The sequence below is a fragment of the Ambystoma mexicanum genome, chromosome 1p (assembly GCF_040938575.1).
Source record: "Ambystoma mexicanum isolate Mex_15411 chromosome 1p, UKY_AmexF1_1, whole genome shotgun sequence".
In the NCBI taxonomy this organism is placed as follows: domain Eukaryota; kingdom Metazoa; phylum Chordata; class Amphibia; order Caudata; family Ambystomatidae; genus Ambystoma; species Ambystoma mexicanum.
Genome location: NC_090921.1, coordinates 52,933,815 through 52,948,075, shown reverse-complemented (window position 1 = coordinate 52,948,075; position 14,261 = coordinate 52,933,815). Strand labels below are relative to the sequence as shown.

Sequence of the window (14,261 nt, the reverse complement as noted above, 5' to 3'; positions counted from 1 at the left end):
GATATACTAATCTTTGATCGAACTCCGTCAGGCCTCCAAACGAAGCTTTCATTGTTTGCCGTTTATTGTTCATCTCACAATCTGCAATTTAATGCAGATAAATCAAATATCTTCCTGCTCAATAACCTAAAGAAAAAAATATGCCCCAGAAATTGGACTATTGGACAGATTTCTATCCCACGGACGGCTAAAATTCGATACTTAGGCTACTTAATTTCTGACTCAATTGCGTTAGCAATGTGGAAAAATACATCTGAACCAAAAAGCAAAAATACTAACGACTCAAATGCGCATGATTCTAGTGAAATACTGTAAGTTTTCTCTGGCTCCATTATTTGAGTTCTATACTCTTAAAGTCGAGGCAATTCTATTATATGCCCTTGATATGTGCCTGGCTAAAATAAATCCATTTCTAGACCAATTACAGGGCTGCATTTGGAAAAATGTGTTGCTTCTAGCTAACTCACTTCCAAATGCAGTTCTACGACAAGAATTAGGACTGATATCATTATCCGCCCGATACAACTGGCGACAACTTACAAATTATGCTAAAATGCTTTTTCCCCCCAACAATTCCTTATATGAAGACCTGGGGAAGATGATTAAAAACTGTAATCCAACTTCCATTGTAAATTACTACAAAAAAATGGAAGCTCTTTTGAATGAAATGGAATTGACTTCAGCTGACTTAGAATATCGCCAAGCACACATCAAAAATCGACTATATGCCCACGATTGGTGTAAAACCATAAACGCTATGGAAAAATATCAGTTATACAAAGAAGCTGGTAAATTTGCAACGGCGCGCTGTCCGCGCAAGACTTACCTTCAACAATTTCCGTGCCCCATAGCTAGAGGTATCTATCTAAGATTTAAATTAAATCAACTGCCGACATTACAAAGAATAAAAAACTGGTCAAACCTAGAGGAAACTGGGATTAGTGGTACATGCAGACTATGCAATGGGGCAGACTCTTACGAAACACTTAAACACTTGACCATTCAATGTACTTATTTCAATTTACAACGAAACGAAATATTTGAAACCAACTATGAGCATGATACAGCAGAAAGTAGAGAATGGCTGTGGACGGCATGCATGTGGGGATACTCAACGAAAGCTATATTGAGAACTACGCGCCTGGTTACCCTAGTGAATGATCAATTAGAAAAATTACATCTAACCCAATCAAATAGTGTAGTCCCAAAACAAAAACTGCTAAATGAAGAAGAGTCTGAAAAACAGGGAACCTGACAATAGACTCGTTTGATTTGCAGCACAGTTTTTATGTGAATTGTCAAAGTAAGTTTGAAACAATGGGCTATGAGCGGGGAACCGTTACTTTTTAAACTGTGGAAAATCAGAGTGTTTCCTTTTTAAGATTGGTTGTCAAATGGGAACAAATCGAACCCTTTTATTGGAAAAGACTGCACATTTAAAAATGTATATGATGATGGTATGAAAACTGTATGAAAAATGGTGGAATGTAAGAATATTGATGTTGTGAAAGTTTGTTAATCAAACTATAAACAACGGTTTGAATAAATAAAAAAAAAATATATATATAATTAAGTCCCGATGAAATTAGAAAATGTAAAATTACTTTCAAAAAGTAAAATATTGCTCAGTTAGAGAACTTTACTGACAAGGATAAAATAAATATACATTTGGCCAAGATGCCAATAGAACCTTTTGCTTACAAAGTGCAGAGCCAGCTTGGGGACCACGGTTGAACAGAGTATGGCCTTGTATGTCAGGATGGTGCAGCCCATAAGCAGGCACAATGCAGTGAAGCGATTGAGCTGGCAGGCGGTGGATCCACAGACGCCTGGTTTAAAAGCGTGACATATAACAGACCTTTCGGCTCTCCTGAGTCAGATGGGAGTGATGTAGACCGGTGGTCAGGCAGAACCAAGGTGGATGTTAGCGGAATCCTGCAAGACATATAAAGAGGGCCACAAGACAAGAAATTAGCTCCACAATCAGGAAAAGGGGAAAGCCCCTGGGGATCTGAGTGACTGGCGCAGGGGGGCTCCAAGCAGCCAGTGCCCAAAGGGAAAACTGCACAAAAGAAGAAACGCTGTCAGGGCTTCAAGAAATAAGAAGGATATTTTCAAACAAGATTGCTGGTGACAATCGAAGGGGGCCGGGGCGAGAACTAAAAGTAAGCACCCTCAAAGTCTGTACAATTCAATAAGCTTTAGGAAATATACTAAAGGTATAAGGGCCTACAAAAGACTTATGGATGTGCAATAGTATTGATTTACTTACTCATTGGAAATTACAGGGAAAGCAATACAGCCAGAAAAAATATAACCCCCTGGGGAAAAAAGGTCAAGAGATCCTTGCAAGGATTACACATTTTAATCACATAAAAATCCCTATGCCATTAAAGAACTCTGCTGCTCAAGAACGTTCTGCCGAAAAACAGTACAAGCAGAATGTTATAAGGAAAAAAATCATCATCAGTGACGTAAACATATACAGTAAGAACCTGCGTGGCTGGTTGGTGAGAAATTATGCGTGGTCAGCCGACTCCATAGGAGATGCCAGGCCATTTGCCCCATCTGTCCAACTTCCATCACGTGGGGTCTGCTAGGCTCATCATATCCAGGGAACCAAGGTTGAGTTAGTAATTCGTTACTATCTGAAACAATGCTACTATATCATTATGTCGTGCACCTGGGAATCTCGGGGACTGACCCAGTGGGAGTCTTGAGGTCAGGCTGACCCACACATTCTTCACTCATTCTGTTTCGCACTATCTGCACGCAAGGATACCACCGTCACTTTGGACTATAATTTATTCTTCGCTTCCCTAATCTTGTCATTATGAAATAAGGTGGAAGGGTTGTGTGCTTTTAGATCTATTATTGCCAGTGGGTTTGTGGTTTGGGTCTGGGGTCGTGGACTGGGGCAGTTGTGGGTGCCATAACTCATGGTTGACTGGGTGGTGGTCGGAGGCCTGCTTTGGCCTGGCTGCGATGAATATGCACTGTAAAGCTCCTGGTAATGTCTCAGGGCCTTGCAGGCACATTCCTTCTCAAGATAACACGTATTGACAACAGTTGTGGAACAAAGGAGAGTTTCTCTGGAGGCTAACAGCATCAGCGATTGGGCCTATTCAGGTTTCTTCGTTAGGTTTGTGGTCTGTGTCTACTGTGCAGTCATGCAGACCCAAATGTGTCTACCATACCTACTAAATGGTGCCTGTGTATATGCGTGCACTAAGTCAAAGCATCTACATTTTTAATGGTATTGTGTTCGTTCAGGGTCTCTTTATACACCCCTCTATCCCCCAGAACATCACAACTGTATGTATTGGATTCGCCTTACTCTAAAGCGCCTGGGGATGGGATTGGATCATTAACAGTAGAAACATGAGTGAAGCACAAGGACAGTAGGGCTTGATGAAGGAACGGGATAGTGGAGTGAAGTTTTAGAATGAAGGGGTGAGGGATAAGTGTTTTGCCGTAGAAATGTAGGAGGAGAGCAGAACAGGGAGATGTGATGGCGTAGAATGCTATGCAAATGTTTTTTTCAAAAGTAGGAGAGCAAGGAGGTTGAATTTAAAAAGAGAGAGTGAGCTTAGTGCAGAGACGGTGATTAAGATCATTACATAGTAAGGGAGTGAGGAGAAGAAGAGAGCTCAAACGAGAGGGGAGGCAAAAGAGTATGAGAGGCAGCAAGACAGTGAGCCGAGGATGATCTAAGGGAGTGAGGGGAAGAGAAGGGAGTGACTTTGGCCGATTGATAGGGTGGGGCAACTTCGTATAACGTTTTGAAAATGATTGGAATGAGTTTATACTATGCCCTCTATTGCATTGTCAACCGTCCTGACTGATGACAGGCTGTGGAGGTGGAGGTGAAGCAGTGAAGGTTGTGGAATGAATGGACAGGAAAGGTGAAGACTGTGTCAAGAGGTGAAAAAACATAGTTGGGAAGGCCTTAGAGTAGACTTTCACAGTAGAGAGAGTACTAAAGGGGAGATTAGGTGCTTTGCAGTGTGAAAGTAAGACAATGTTTTATTGTTTTGATGTTGAGGAGACTATGTCTGGTCTATTTTCGCGATGAAGAGTTAGAAGTTGTGAGATGGGTCGAAGACGACAGCAAGGTTGCGAGCAGAAGCAGATTAGGGAAGGTAGTCAGGGAAGAAGAATAGAAGACGTGGCACTATCTTATGCAGGAGCAATGGTGTGGTCTTGAATGTAGTGTGCAAATTCAGGTGCTTCAATATGGTGGTGTGGTTAGCCATAGCAAACCCTGGTCACATACCAAGAGGCATGGGGAGCCTGGCATTCTATTGTCCAGAAAGTGCAGCAGCTCCTCTCTAATGAACAGTGAAACATATTCTGTCACTCTAGATGGCCGGAAGCCCAAATGATTGTAAGGGATTCAATTATTAGTCCTGCTACGGTTCCTGCTGGGTGGCCATTCTCTTGCTTCTGTTAACTGACTTGAAATATGTCCACTGAGTAAACAAGAGGAGCAATGTGCTTTGCTTTAGCAGAAGACACCCCTTACAGGCACAAGACTCATTTGTGGACATTCTGTTTAGACATGCAATTCTTTGCAGCACGTCTGCTAAATTAACTCCTGATGTACTCAACAATAGTTGCAGACCTTACACCGGTGCATAATCTAGCAGAAAGGCACAACTCTGTTCATTTAGACAGCTTAAGTCAGGCCAGTGTGAAAAGAATGATGACAGAACCTAATACATTCAAATCTCGCAGACAGCATGGGTAACCAATGGCTAAACTGATGGGAGCTGCTCCATCATCAGAATAAAGAAGCCCTTAAGATGGATAACCAGATCCAATGTAGATCTGGAGTGAAGAGCAGATGCAGAGTGATGTTGGTGATTATGGAGACTGATGTGAAAACACTGAAACACCACCAGGATCTAGTTCTCCTGAGGTGAATGGGGAGGTGGCAGGCATGAAGTGGAATGGACAGAGCCAGCATTGCACTGGAGAGTCTCATCACCTAAGCGCTTCATCAGTACACACCACATAGAACACTGGGGGAGCTATTCACAGAACCCTATGTACGTTATCGACAGAAGAGTGACTTGTGAACTGCACTCTGATGTTAAAATCCTTCCACCAGGGTGCAGTTTACCAGAAAAGCATATTTTTTTTTTTTTTACTTTTTACTTTACTTTTTCACAAACTTTAATTAGTAGGTAATGAGCAACAGAAGCGTATTGGAAGCTTACAACATTTGACATATTCCCAGTGTTCTTTGGTTCCCTTCTTTGTATCATGTAACCACCAATGTCCATAACATTTTAACTTTAGTATCTCCCACCCAACCCGCCGCTGCCCCTCCCGCTCTCCTCCCCCGTATCCCATCCAAACTTTTGAGGTAAAGGTGAGGTGATAGAGGTCCTTCATTGTTGGTCGGTTCTGGGTTCCCTTATCATATTAGGTCCATTGTCATTGAGTTTTGACTGTTTTCAGATAACAGAGAATTTGCGGAGCACCCTTGGTCTGAAATAGTTCTGCTCCTTATCTGCCACAAATTCATGGGAGCCAAGTTTCCAAAACCTTTGATAAGTGCCATTAGCTAGGGCCATCACTTTCTCCATCGCCATCACTCCCCACGATCTAGCCACAATGGGCCCTTGTTTGTTTTGCCAAGAGCGGGCGAAAGGTATCCTTGCAGGAGACAGCATGTGGGTGATAAGGGCGACACTATTTCCAGTGGCATCATAAACCCCTTCCACTGTGGCGCCCAGTAGCACCACCACTGGATTTAAAGGATAAACCCCTACCACTGTAGCACCCAGCAACACCACAACTGGATTGAAGGGATAGACCCCTTCCACTGTGGCGCGCAGAAGCACCACTACTGGATTTAAAGGATAGACCCCTACCACCGTAGCACCCAGCAACACCACCACTGGATTTAAAAGATAAACCCTCTCCACTGTGGCGCCCAGCAACACCACCACTGGATTGAAAGGATAAACCCCTTCCACCGTGGCACCTAGCAGCACCACCACTGGATTTAAAGGCAGTTGAACCTTTGTTACATCTTTGATGTGGCTCAAGATTTCCTTCCAATAAATGTTTGCTGTGGGGCACGACCACCACATATGTCCCAAGTCCCCAGTTAAGCCACAGTCATGCCAACATAAAGTGGGTAGTCAGGATTGATGGAGTTTAGTCGGTGTGGTGTCATGTACCACCTGAAGCATATCTTATATGTTGAATCCTTAACTGACACACATTTAGAAATGTTCATGGCACAATGCCAAATCTGACCCCACATTTCTTCCATTATTGGTTCCCCAAGGTCTTGTTCCCATTTCGATATGTACGGCAAGATGTCACCCAAACCTGCACTGTCCAGTAGATGATATAGCCTCATGACCCCTCATAAGCATGTTGTGTTCTGCAAAAATAAAAGTACTTCATCAGCATGTAATGATATTTTGTGTATGCCGCTTACTGATATGAAACCCTGTATCTCTGGATGTGCCTTGACAGCCCGCGCTGACGGCTCCAGGGCTATGGCAAATAACGGTGCGGATAGCGGGCATCCTTGTTGCATCCATTTTCGTATGGGGATGCTGTTGGAAAGTTGTCCATTCACCAATAACCTATTGGTCTGGATACAGTAGTTAGATAAGACCATGCCAGGGAAGATCGGCCCACACCCAAACTTATCCAGTATTATTTTTAGGAAATTCCGATCTAGGCTATCGAAGTTGCATCTAATGCCAGCATGGACAGCTATTTTGAGGACCTCCGGCCCCATTATGCAACATTTACCGCTCTCCGGATGTTATCTTTTGTGTGTCGCCCCAATATGAATCATGCTTTATTTGTGTGAATGATCCCTGGTAAGATCCCCATTAGTCTCTGCACTAGTATCTTCACATACAGCTTTGCATCCCCAGTTAGTAGCGAGATTGGACGATAGCTTCCGCAATTCGGTGTATCTTTCCAGGTTTTAAGAGTAGCACCTTGGTGGAGGATCCCATGTCATTAGCAATTAGCCCGATTTCTCTTATCTGATTAAAAGGTCTGGTAATCAGGCCTACCATATGTTCTGGAAAGTTTTTTAATATACATTCCCAAATCCATCTGGCCCCGGTGCTTTATTACCCACCATAGACCCTATGGCCCGACGCTGCTCCTTCTCTGTTTTTCAGAGCGTTGAGCAACATTCTATCCTCCTCCGGGATCTGCGGCAAGTCCAGGCCTCTCAGAAAAACATGTTGAGCCTCCCCGTCTACATTTTCTTTGTCGAGATTCCATAAGAAGAATGAATGCATTATATCTGCTTTTTCAGATTCCCTTCGTTTAAGTTTGCCCAATGAGTTTTCAAGCTGGCTAATTTAATTTTTGGATCTTTGTTTTCTTAATTTTTCCACAAGGAACCAATTGGCTTTTTCCCCTTTTATATAATAAGTTTGTTTTGTCTGTATAAAGATTTGTGTGGATCTATCTGCAAGGTGTGATTCTAATTTTGCCCTTGCCTTCATGAGCTCTCTCCAGGTCTTTTGTGACCCTGTTGCTATATGTTGTACCTCAGCCACCCCCACATCCTGTTCCAACCTTTGTTTCATTATCTCTCTTTCACAAAAAAAGTGTGCGGTTTGGGCTATGAATTCACCCCAAATCACTGCCTTAATGGCATCTCATATTGTGTGCCAGTCCATCCTGGGCTTGTTGTTCTCATTAAAGTAATTCTTCAAGGTTGTTTCCATGTGAGCCTTGAGATCTAAGTCCCTTAATTTTAGCTCATTTAGCCACCACAGTTTCCGATGACTAGGGGGGAACACTATTGGGTCTGCTTGGAGCGTAACTCATGTGTCGTCTGTCAAATATTGCATCCCAATCTCTAGCCCAGTGATTTGTGGAATTAATGTGTCCGAGACCAGGATCATGTCTATACGTGATAAGTCTATGTGTGCTGCAGAATAGTGTGTATATGTTCTGTCCAATGGATGGAAGAACCACCAGGTTTCTATAAGGTGTAGTTCTCTAAGAAAGAGTCCTTGTGCTTGCCTGTGTTTGCTGTCTTTGAGGGTGGCAGGGAGGATTTTATCCAACGAGGTGTCCATCACACAGTGAAAATTACCCCCAATCAGTATTAGTCCTACACACCACCATGCCAGTTTGCCCAAAAAATCGGTCAGGCATTGGTCTTGCTTTTCGGTTGGTGTATATATCGAGACCATAGACCAAAGTTACTGGTTGTCCCATGAAATGCCATCCAAGAACCAGGTAACGTCCCTCCAGGTCTTGATGTACGAACGGTTTGTTGAACTGCACCGCCTTCGCAATCAGGCAATCAGGATTCCTGCCCCCCTTTTTTGGTACCGATGGGAGCCAGAAACTGTGTGGGGAATGCCCTATGTCTCAGCGGGATTCGTCTCCTGAGAGTAAGTGAGTTGTACCCATACCACCGAGGCTTGCATTTCTGTCAGCCGCCTCATAATCAACCACTCTTAATTGGCAAATTTAGACCATGGGTATTTAATGTGACTAGTTTCATGTCAGCCATAGTCCGTAATCAGTTTTGTGCAGTATGTTGGAACCTCAACCATAACCATATCATTCTTCCATATCTGTGATCTGGACCTCTTGTCGCTCACCCCGCCCACTTCCTAATAAACAGCATAAACCAACTCTCCTCGCTCAACTATTAACCCCAACATTGAAACGAAAATGGTACTACTGTACTCGACCGGGTTTTGTCTCTCAAGCGGGATAAATGACTTAATTCTCACTCCTTCCCATTGTCCCTCTCCCCCATTCTTTGAATATTGGTTGGCCGAGATTACCTCCATGCTTCGCTTATGTTTCAGTTCGGGTTGACGCCGTTAAAATGAACCCATCTTACTTTTGACGATTCCTTCGGTCATTGCAGAGGTCTCGGCCCCTCTCTGTCTTGTTTAGTGTCTCCCCCCCCAGCCAGTCCACTCAAGTGGGGTCTGCATTTCTAACCCCATTGTTCCTCCCTTTTGGGTATGGGTGCCCCATCTTCCATTTTTCCCTCCTGGGCAGTGCTGTCACTGTTGGATTCTGCTTTGCTACTTCTTTTGTCCCCATCTTCTCCCATCAGTTCAGAGATTTTGTCTTCTTTGGATATCGTGTATCGCTGGCCCTTCCATTTGAAGCGAAGTCTGCATGGGCACATGTAAATATATATGCTTGTTTTCTGTAGCACGACTGCACAATTGACGTATGATGCATTCAGCTATAGTTAGTTACACCAGTGCATGGTCTAGCATGGTTCTACCTTCTGCTGAGAGGTTCCCACTCCAAAGAAAAAGTGTAAACCTCATATTTCCAGACTCTCAGCCTCTGAACAGATACACATCTGAGGTGCACTGGAAAGACCTCTAACGGCTAAGGGGCTGATCTAGGCTCTATAGAAGGGTGTCCTCAAGGCAAAATATCCTAAAATGGGAATGAGTGCAGAAATAGAGGACCTGTGGTCTCCTAAAACGTGTATGGATTCTCAATCTGCTCAATTTGCTCTTATTTAGGTGGCAGCTACCCCGAGCCAAACTGGGTAGGATATTCCCCAGAGTTGCAGAAGTACATTGGAACGAGCAGGGGAAGGCAGACCGTATTTTGGGACTGGTGTAAAGTTGTGCAAATGTTTTGGGTGGAGGTGCTTTCCTGGATGAAAGACATTATGACGATTGAGAGTAGGAGTGATCATACACACTACCTCACACAGTGCATCATATTTGATTAGCAGCTAGGGCATTTAAAGCTTAGTCCTGGATTAGACCTATGCCGTTGGCCCAAGGCAAATGGTTACATAAAGTAATGCAAATGTTTATTTTTTATGTTTTATTTTACTGCATGAAGTGCAGACCTAGCTTGAGCGCAGCAAAGTGGTTTACAGCGTTTGGGTAGCCAGACTGGCATCTTTTAACAGTAGCGCTGTACTGTAGAGTGCTATCAAATGGATAAGATGACAGCCTGGTTACATGGCTCTTGGAATGACATCGGTTATGTTACGTTATTGAGATTTATACTGCACACTGCTGCCATTTTCATGGTCTGAAGGCACTTTGCCGCATCTGAACATGAAAGAGGGCTGGGGGGGCTTAGTTAGTGGGACTGAGAGGGAAAAGCTCAAGCGAGCTTGATATGGTGTTGGTAGCTTTATTTCGGAAAGAACGGTTAATGTGTGCTCGTTTGTTTTTAGTTGGTAGGGGTATGAGGGTGTATGGGGTGATTGGTTGTTTGATTGGTTTAGTTTCATGTTTGGTGTTGTGGAATGTGAATAGTTTGCAGTGGTTTTCGTTTTTCGTCTCTGCAGCGGAGGTAAGAGTGTCAATACTCCATGCAGAGTATTAGAGAGTTGGTAGTAGGGGTAATTTGTGTCCTTTGGTGCAAGGTTATGTAGTTCCATCGAGTTAATATTGTTCTATCGTGAATTGCAGTAGAATCCTTTATTTCCTCTTCTGGCCATGTTTTAGTTCATTAGGTTTCAGTTGTTTCTATTCTCGTTTTTTAGCAGTTTCCCTTTGATGATGGTCCCTATTTAGCGTTGTGAGTTAAAGAGCCTTTTTTCCCACTCTTACATGTGTTTTGCTGTGTGTTTAACATTTTTTGTGTTCATAGACTGTGGAGCCTCATCTACTCCATAGGCATCATCTTTTTAATGTGTTACACAGCACCTTCAGTGCAGTGACACAGGGTTGTCTTTTTCAGACTTCCCACTTTAAACTCCATTTTCTGGGACTGACTACTGTCTCCCAGAACACGTAAATTTGCCATTGACTTTATTAGTCTTTTAAATCCACAGACCCAGTAAAAACTATCTTACATAGAGTTCTGGAAAGGGTTAATAGTTATCCCTTTCTGTTTCTCATGGAACATTATTTCTTTCCCTTTTCATTAGGATTTGGCTGGTGGCAGTGGTATCTACCATATTTTTCCTACCGCGGTTTATTTAAATAGCCTTGGTACTGTTTAGGCTATCTTGGTAGCCTCAAACTTAAATGTGAGGGAGGGGTTTGATACTCCCTGCACAGGGTCTCCTTGGAGACCCATGTCACACTCAGTGTGATTGGCTGTGGTGACTGTCCTGCCGGGACAGGCACCCTGCTGTGTGATTGACAGCCAGGCTGTGTGAATGGCGGAAAACTGCATAAAAAGCAGGTCTCAGAGACTGAGAAGGCAGAGTTGCCACTGGATCGAGAGAACCAAAGCAGAAGCTGACAGAAGAGAAGTTCTACAACAACTGAACCTCCTGGTGAAGCCCTGCTGCGGGTCCGAATCTCCAAACTTCGACGACAGGGAAGATCTGCAAGGAATCTTCTCCCCTTGAGCTGGTGGGACCAACCAGTTCGCCAAACTGCAACCCAGGCCTCCCTCCTCTGGTCGAATTTGCTGTGCACACCTACAGTGAACCATATAGCCAGGAAGACCGGACCCTGCTTGGATTTCAAGTAGCGCACCTTTTATTTGTTGCTTTGCTCTGCTGCTGGTTTCTTCCCTGGGCAGATCAGGACCCTCCAGTCTTCCTACTTTGTGTCAGTCCGACAGTCACGTCAGGAACCGTGAGCCTGCAGGACCTGCCAGGAACGTCTGCTCAGCTACAGCCGTCTTCTCCATTTAAGGTACTGTTCAAATCCGGTCGTTCTTTCTGTCCGACCACAGTAAAAGTGCTTGAAATCTTTTTTCCAATAAGAGGGCTTGTCCTTCTCTATTCTTTAAAGTAACTTGTCATCCAACCTACTTTGTTCTGATCTCTTGGCAAAGACCTAACCGCAAGAAATGAGTGATCCTCTGCAAAGACTTTAGTCGATTGACTTTGGTCCTGGTCTCTTGAATTGATTTCCTCACCGTTGCCTTTTCTAGATTGCCCTGCTTACTTACTTGTTGGTGCTGCTCAACTTTTGTCTAACTTTGTCTTTCCCTCCCTTTTAAATTGCTGGAGTTCCATTTTGCTCACACTTCATTTTGAGCTTAATTTGTCCAGAAGTCATTGGGTGGTGTGTAGTGTATTAAGATTTTTATTTTTCAACTGCGTGATAATAGTAAAATGTTTTATAACTGATGTATAAATAAATTTATATTCTTTTACTCGTCAGTGTTTGTTTGAACCATAGTAATTGCTGTCCTTTGTGTAACTATTTGATACTGCTCACTTACTCTTGAGATAAGCCTGGCTTCTCAGCCACTGCTACCACTTTACTGTGTAGTACAGGCTTGTACCAAAGGTGAATTTGTACTGTCACTTGTAGTCTTAATTGTGTGTGGGGTTCCCAAAAGGTACTGCATATGATTCTGCCTAACACATTTCTATGAGCGCACTTTGCCCAGAGGCGTCTAGGAGCTAGTTACAGGCAGGAGAGAGATACATATATAGCAAGCAGGTCTAGCGGCGCGCTGCTTAGTTGAACAAGTGGGTCTTTGCTTTCGGAATAGTCTGTAGGAGGGTTCTGACCTGATGGATGAGTGAGGGGCCGCCGAGGCAGGGAAGCTGGGCCCTCCGGCTCTGGACCATCTGAACCTGGGAATGGACAGGCGGTTACGCTCGAGAGAACAATAAGAAAGGTAAGTACCCAGATTTGATTTGGTATTCAAACCCCTGATCAAATGAACAATACACAGCTCTGTGCTCTTAGAGTGGAACCCCTCACAGGGTCAAGACTCATATGTGGAGATTACTTTTAGGATTCTAAGTTGTTTCTCTCTCGCTCTCATCTCTGCACACTGAGTGGCCTTTTTCATACAACAGTGACAGTGGCAAAGAGAAATCAGCCTCAAAATAAGTATGGTTTAAGCACATGTCAGGAAGACATACATGTTTCCCATTGGATTTCTTATTTATTCAATGAAAAAAATGGATACATTTGCTTTCTGAACTAATTGAGCTGCTATTAAAACATCCATTAGTAATCAAGAGAAGAGCAATTTAGAAAGAACCAGACAGACTCTACTGTGTTCTTTTGTCCCCTGCAGGTGGCAAGAAATATAAGAGTGATGATGGTAAGTGCTCACTTTCATTACCACGAATCTGACATGTTCCTGATGATATAAATATGGATAATGTGGTGTGCTCTGAAAATAGAAACCTCACGAAGGGCAAGGCTCACATTGGGCCAGTATCTGTGTTTTCTATTTAACCAATCGCTTCAAATAGAGTTCATTAATTGCCTGTTGTTTACAGTGCAGCAACACAAAACTCGAAATAAATACATTTTGAGAGCAGGTCTGAAAGACATTAGCCCAGATCCATCCCCCCTCTTCCCAATACTCACACACTGGGGGTTTCACACCCCCCCACAGAACCAGATTGACAAACCTTTTTCCCCATACACCAGACCCTCCTCCTCTCATGTCACGCTGCAGTGACACAACACATAAACGTGGTCCAGTAACTGGTCTCATATCTGACGTTACTGCACGTCAGAGGCACTGAAAGTACCCTTCAGCAGCTTAGCATGCGGGGGTGTGGAAGTTACCAGAGAGCAGGAAATCTGCACCTGCTCAAGGGCAGCATTGTGTTCTCTGATACACTGCACTTGGTGGGGTCCTGCCCCTCCTGTTTCCTCTCCTGTTTCCTAGACTATAGTTGAGATCTCATCTTCCAGGGCTTCTGAGTTGATCAGAGGAGCACTGAGTTCTTCTGTCCTCACGGCTGACGCATGACTCCGTTCCGATCTCACCAGGGGCTAGGTTATATAAAACATGCGGGCGCAGTTAAGGCCATATACTTGCGCCATCTGTGTATTTATAAACGTACGGGTGTCATTCTACAAACATGATCACAAGGATCTCTGTGGCCTTGTAGATGCGGCATGCGCAGGACCTGATGTTGCTCCCTAATTCTGGCTTAGGACCCAGTAGCAAGTCTTGTTCCAACAGGTGCCTCTCCCCTCAAAGAAGCTCTCTTGTGAGTTGCTTCGGGAGGCATGGTGACCGCTCTGACACTCTTCACCAGTCCATCAAAGGGAAATATCTTCCTGCCAGGACTTGTCATTTCTCACCAGGTGGGCAGGAAAGGTGATTCTGCTATTAAGAGGTTATTCAGGAACAGGCTTTTGTACCACAGCCTATGAATCTAACTCTTGCAACCTCTTAGGGAAGACCTACCTTTTCTGAATATTCCCATCAGCAAGGAATCTGACTGTGCTCTAGAAAGAAACACCATTAAGGCTCAGTTCTAGCTGATGCCATATACAGAAGTGGATTGCATGATGCCGACAACTTTAACATGTGGAAACATCAGAGTCGGCCCATCATACCATAATTTGTATTTGTATTTG

At 43.8% G+C, this 14,261-nt stretch overlaps 1 long non-coding RNA gene across 2 annotated transcripts in view; it reads left to right on the top strand.

Moving 5' to 3' along the window:
* The window catches only part of LOC138566020 (uncharacterized), a 168,642-nt gene that overhangs the window by 100,792 nt on the left and 53,589 nt on the right, over nt 1-14,261 (top strand). For both annotated transcript variants that reach the window (XR_011301792.1, XR_011301794.1), the window contains exon 3: nt 12,955-12,981. This is a non-coding gene — a long non-coding RNA (uncharacterized lncRNA). The remainder of the gene's footprint in view (nt 1-12,954; nt 12,982-14,261) is intronic.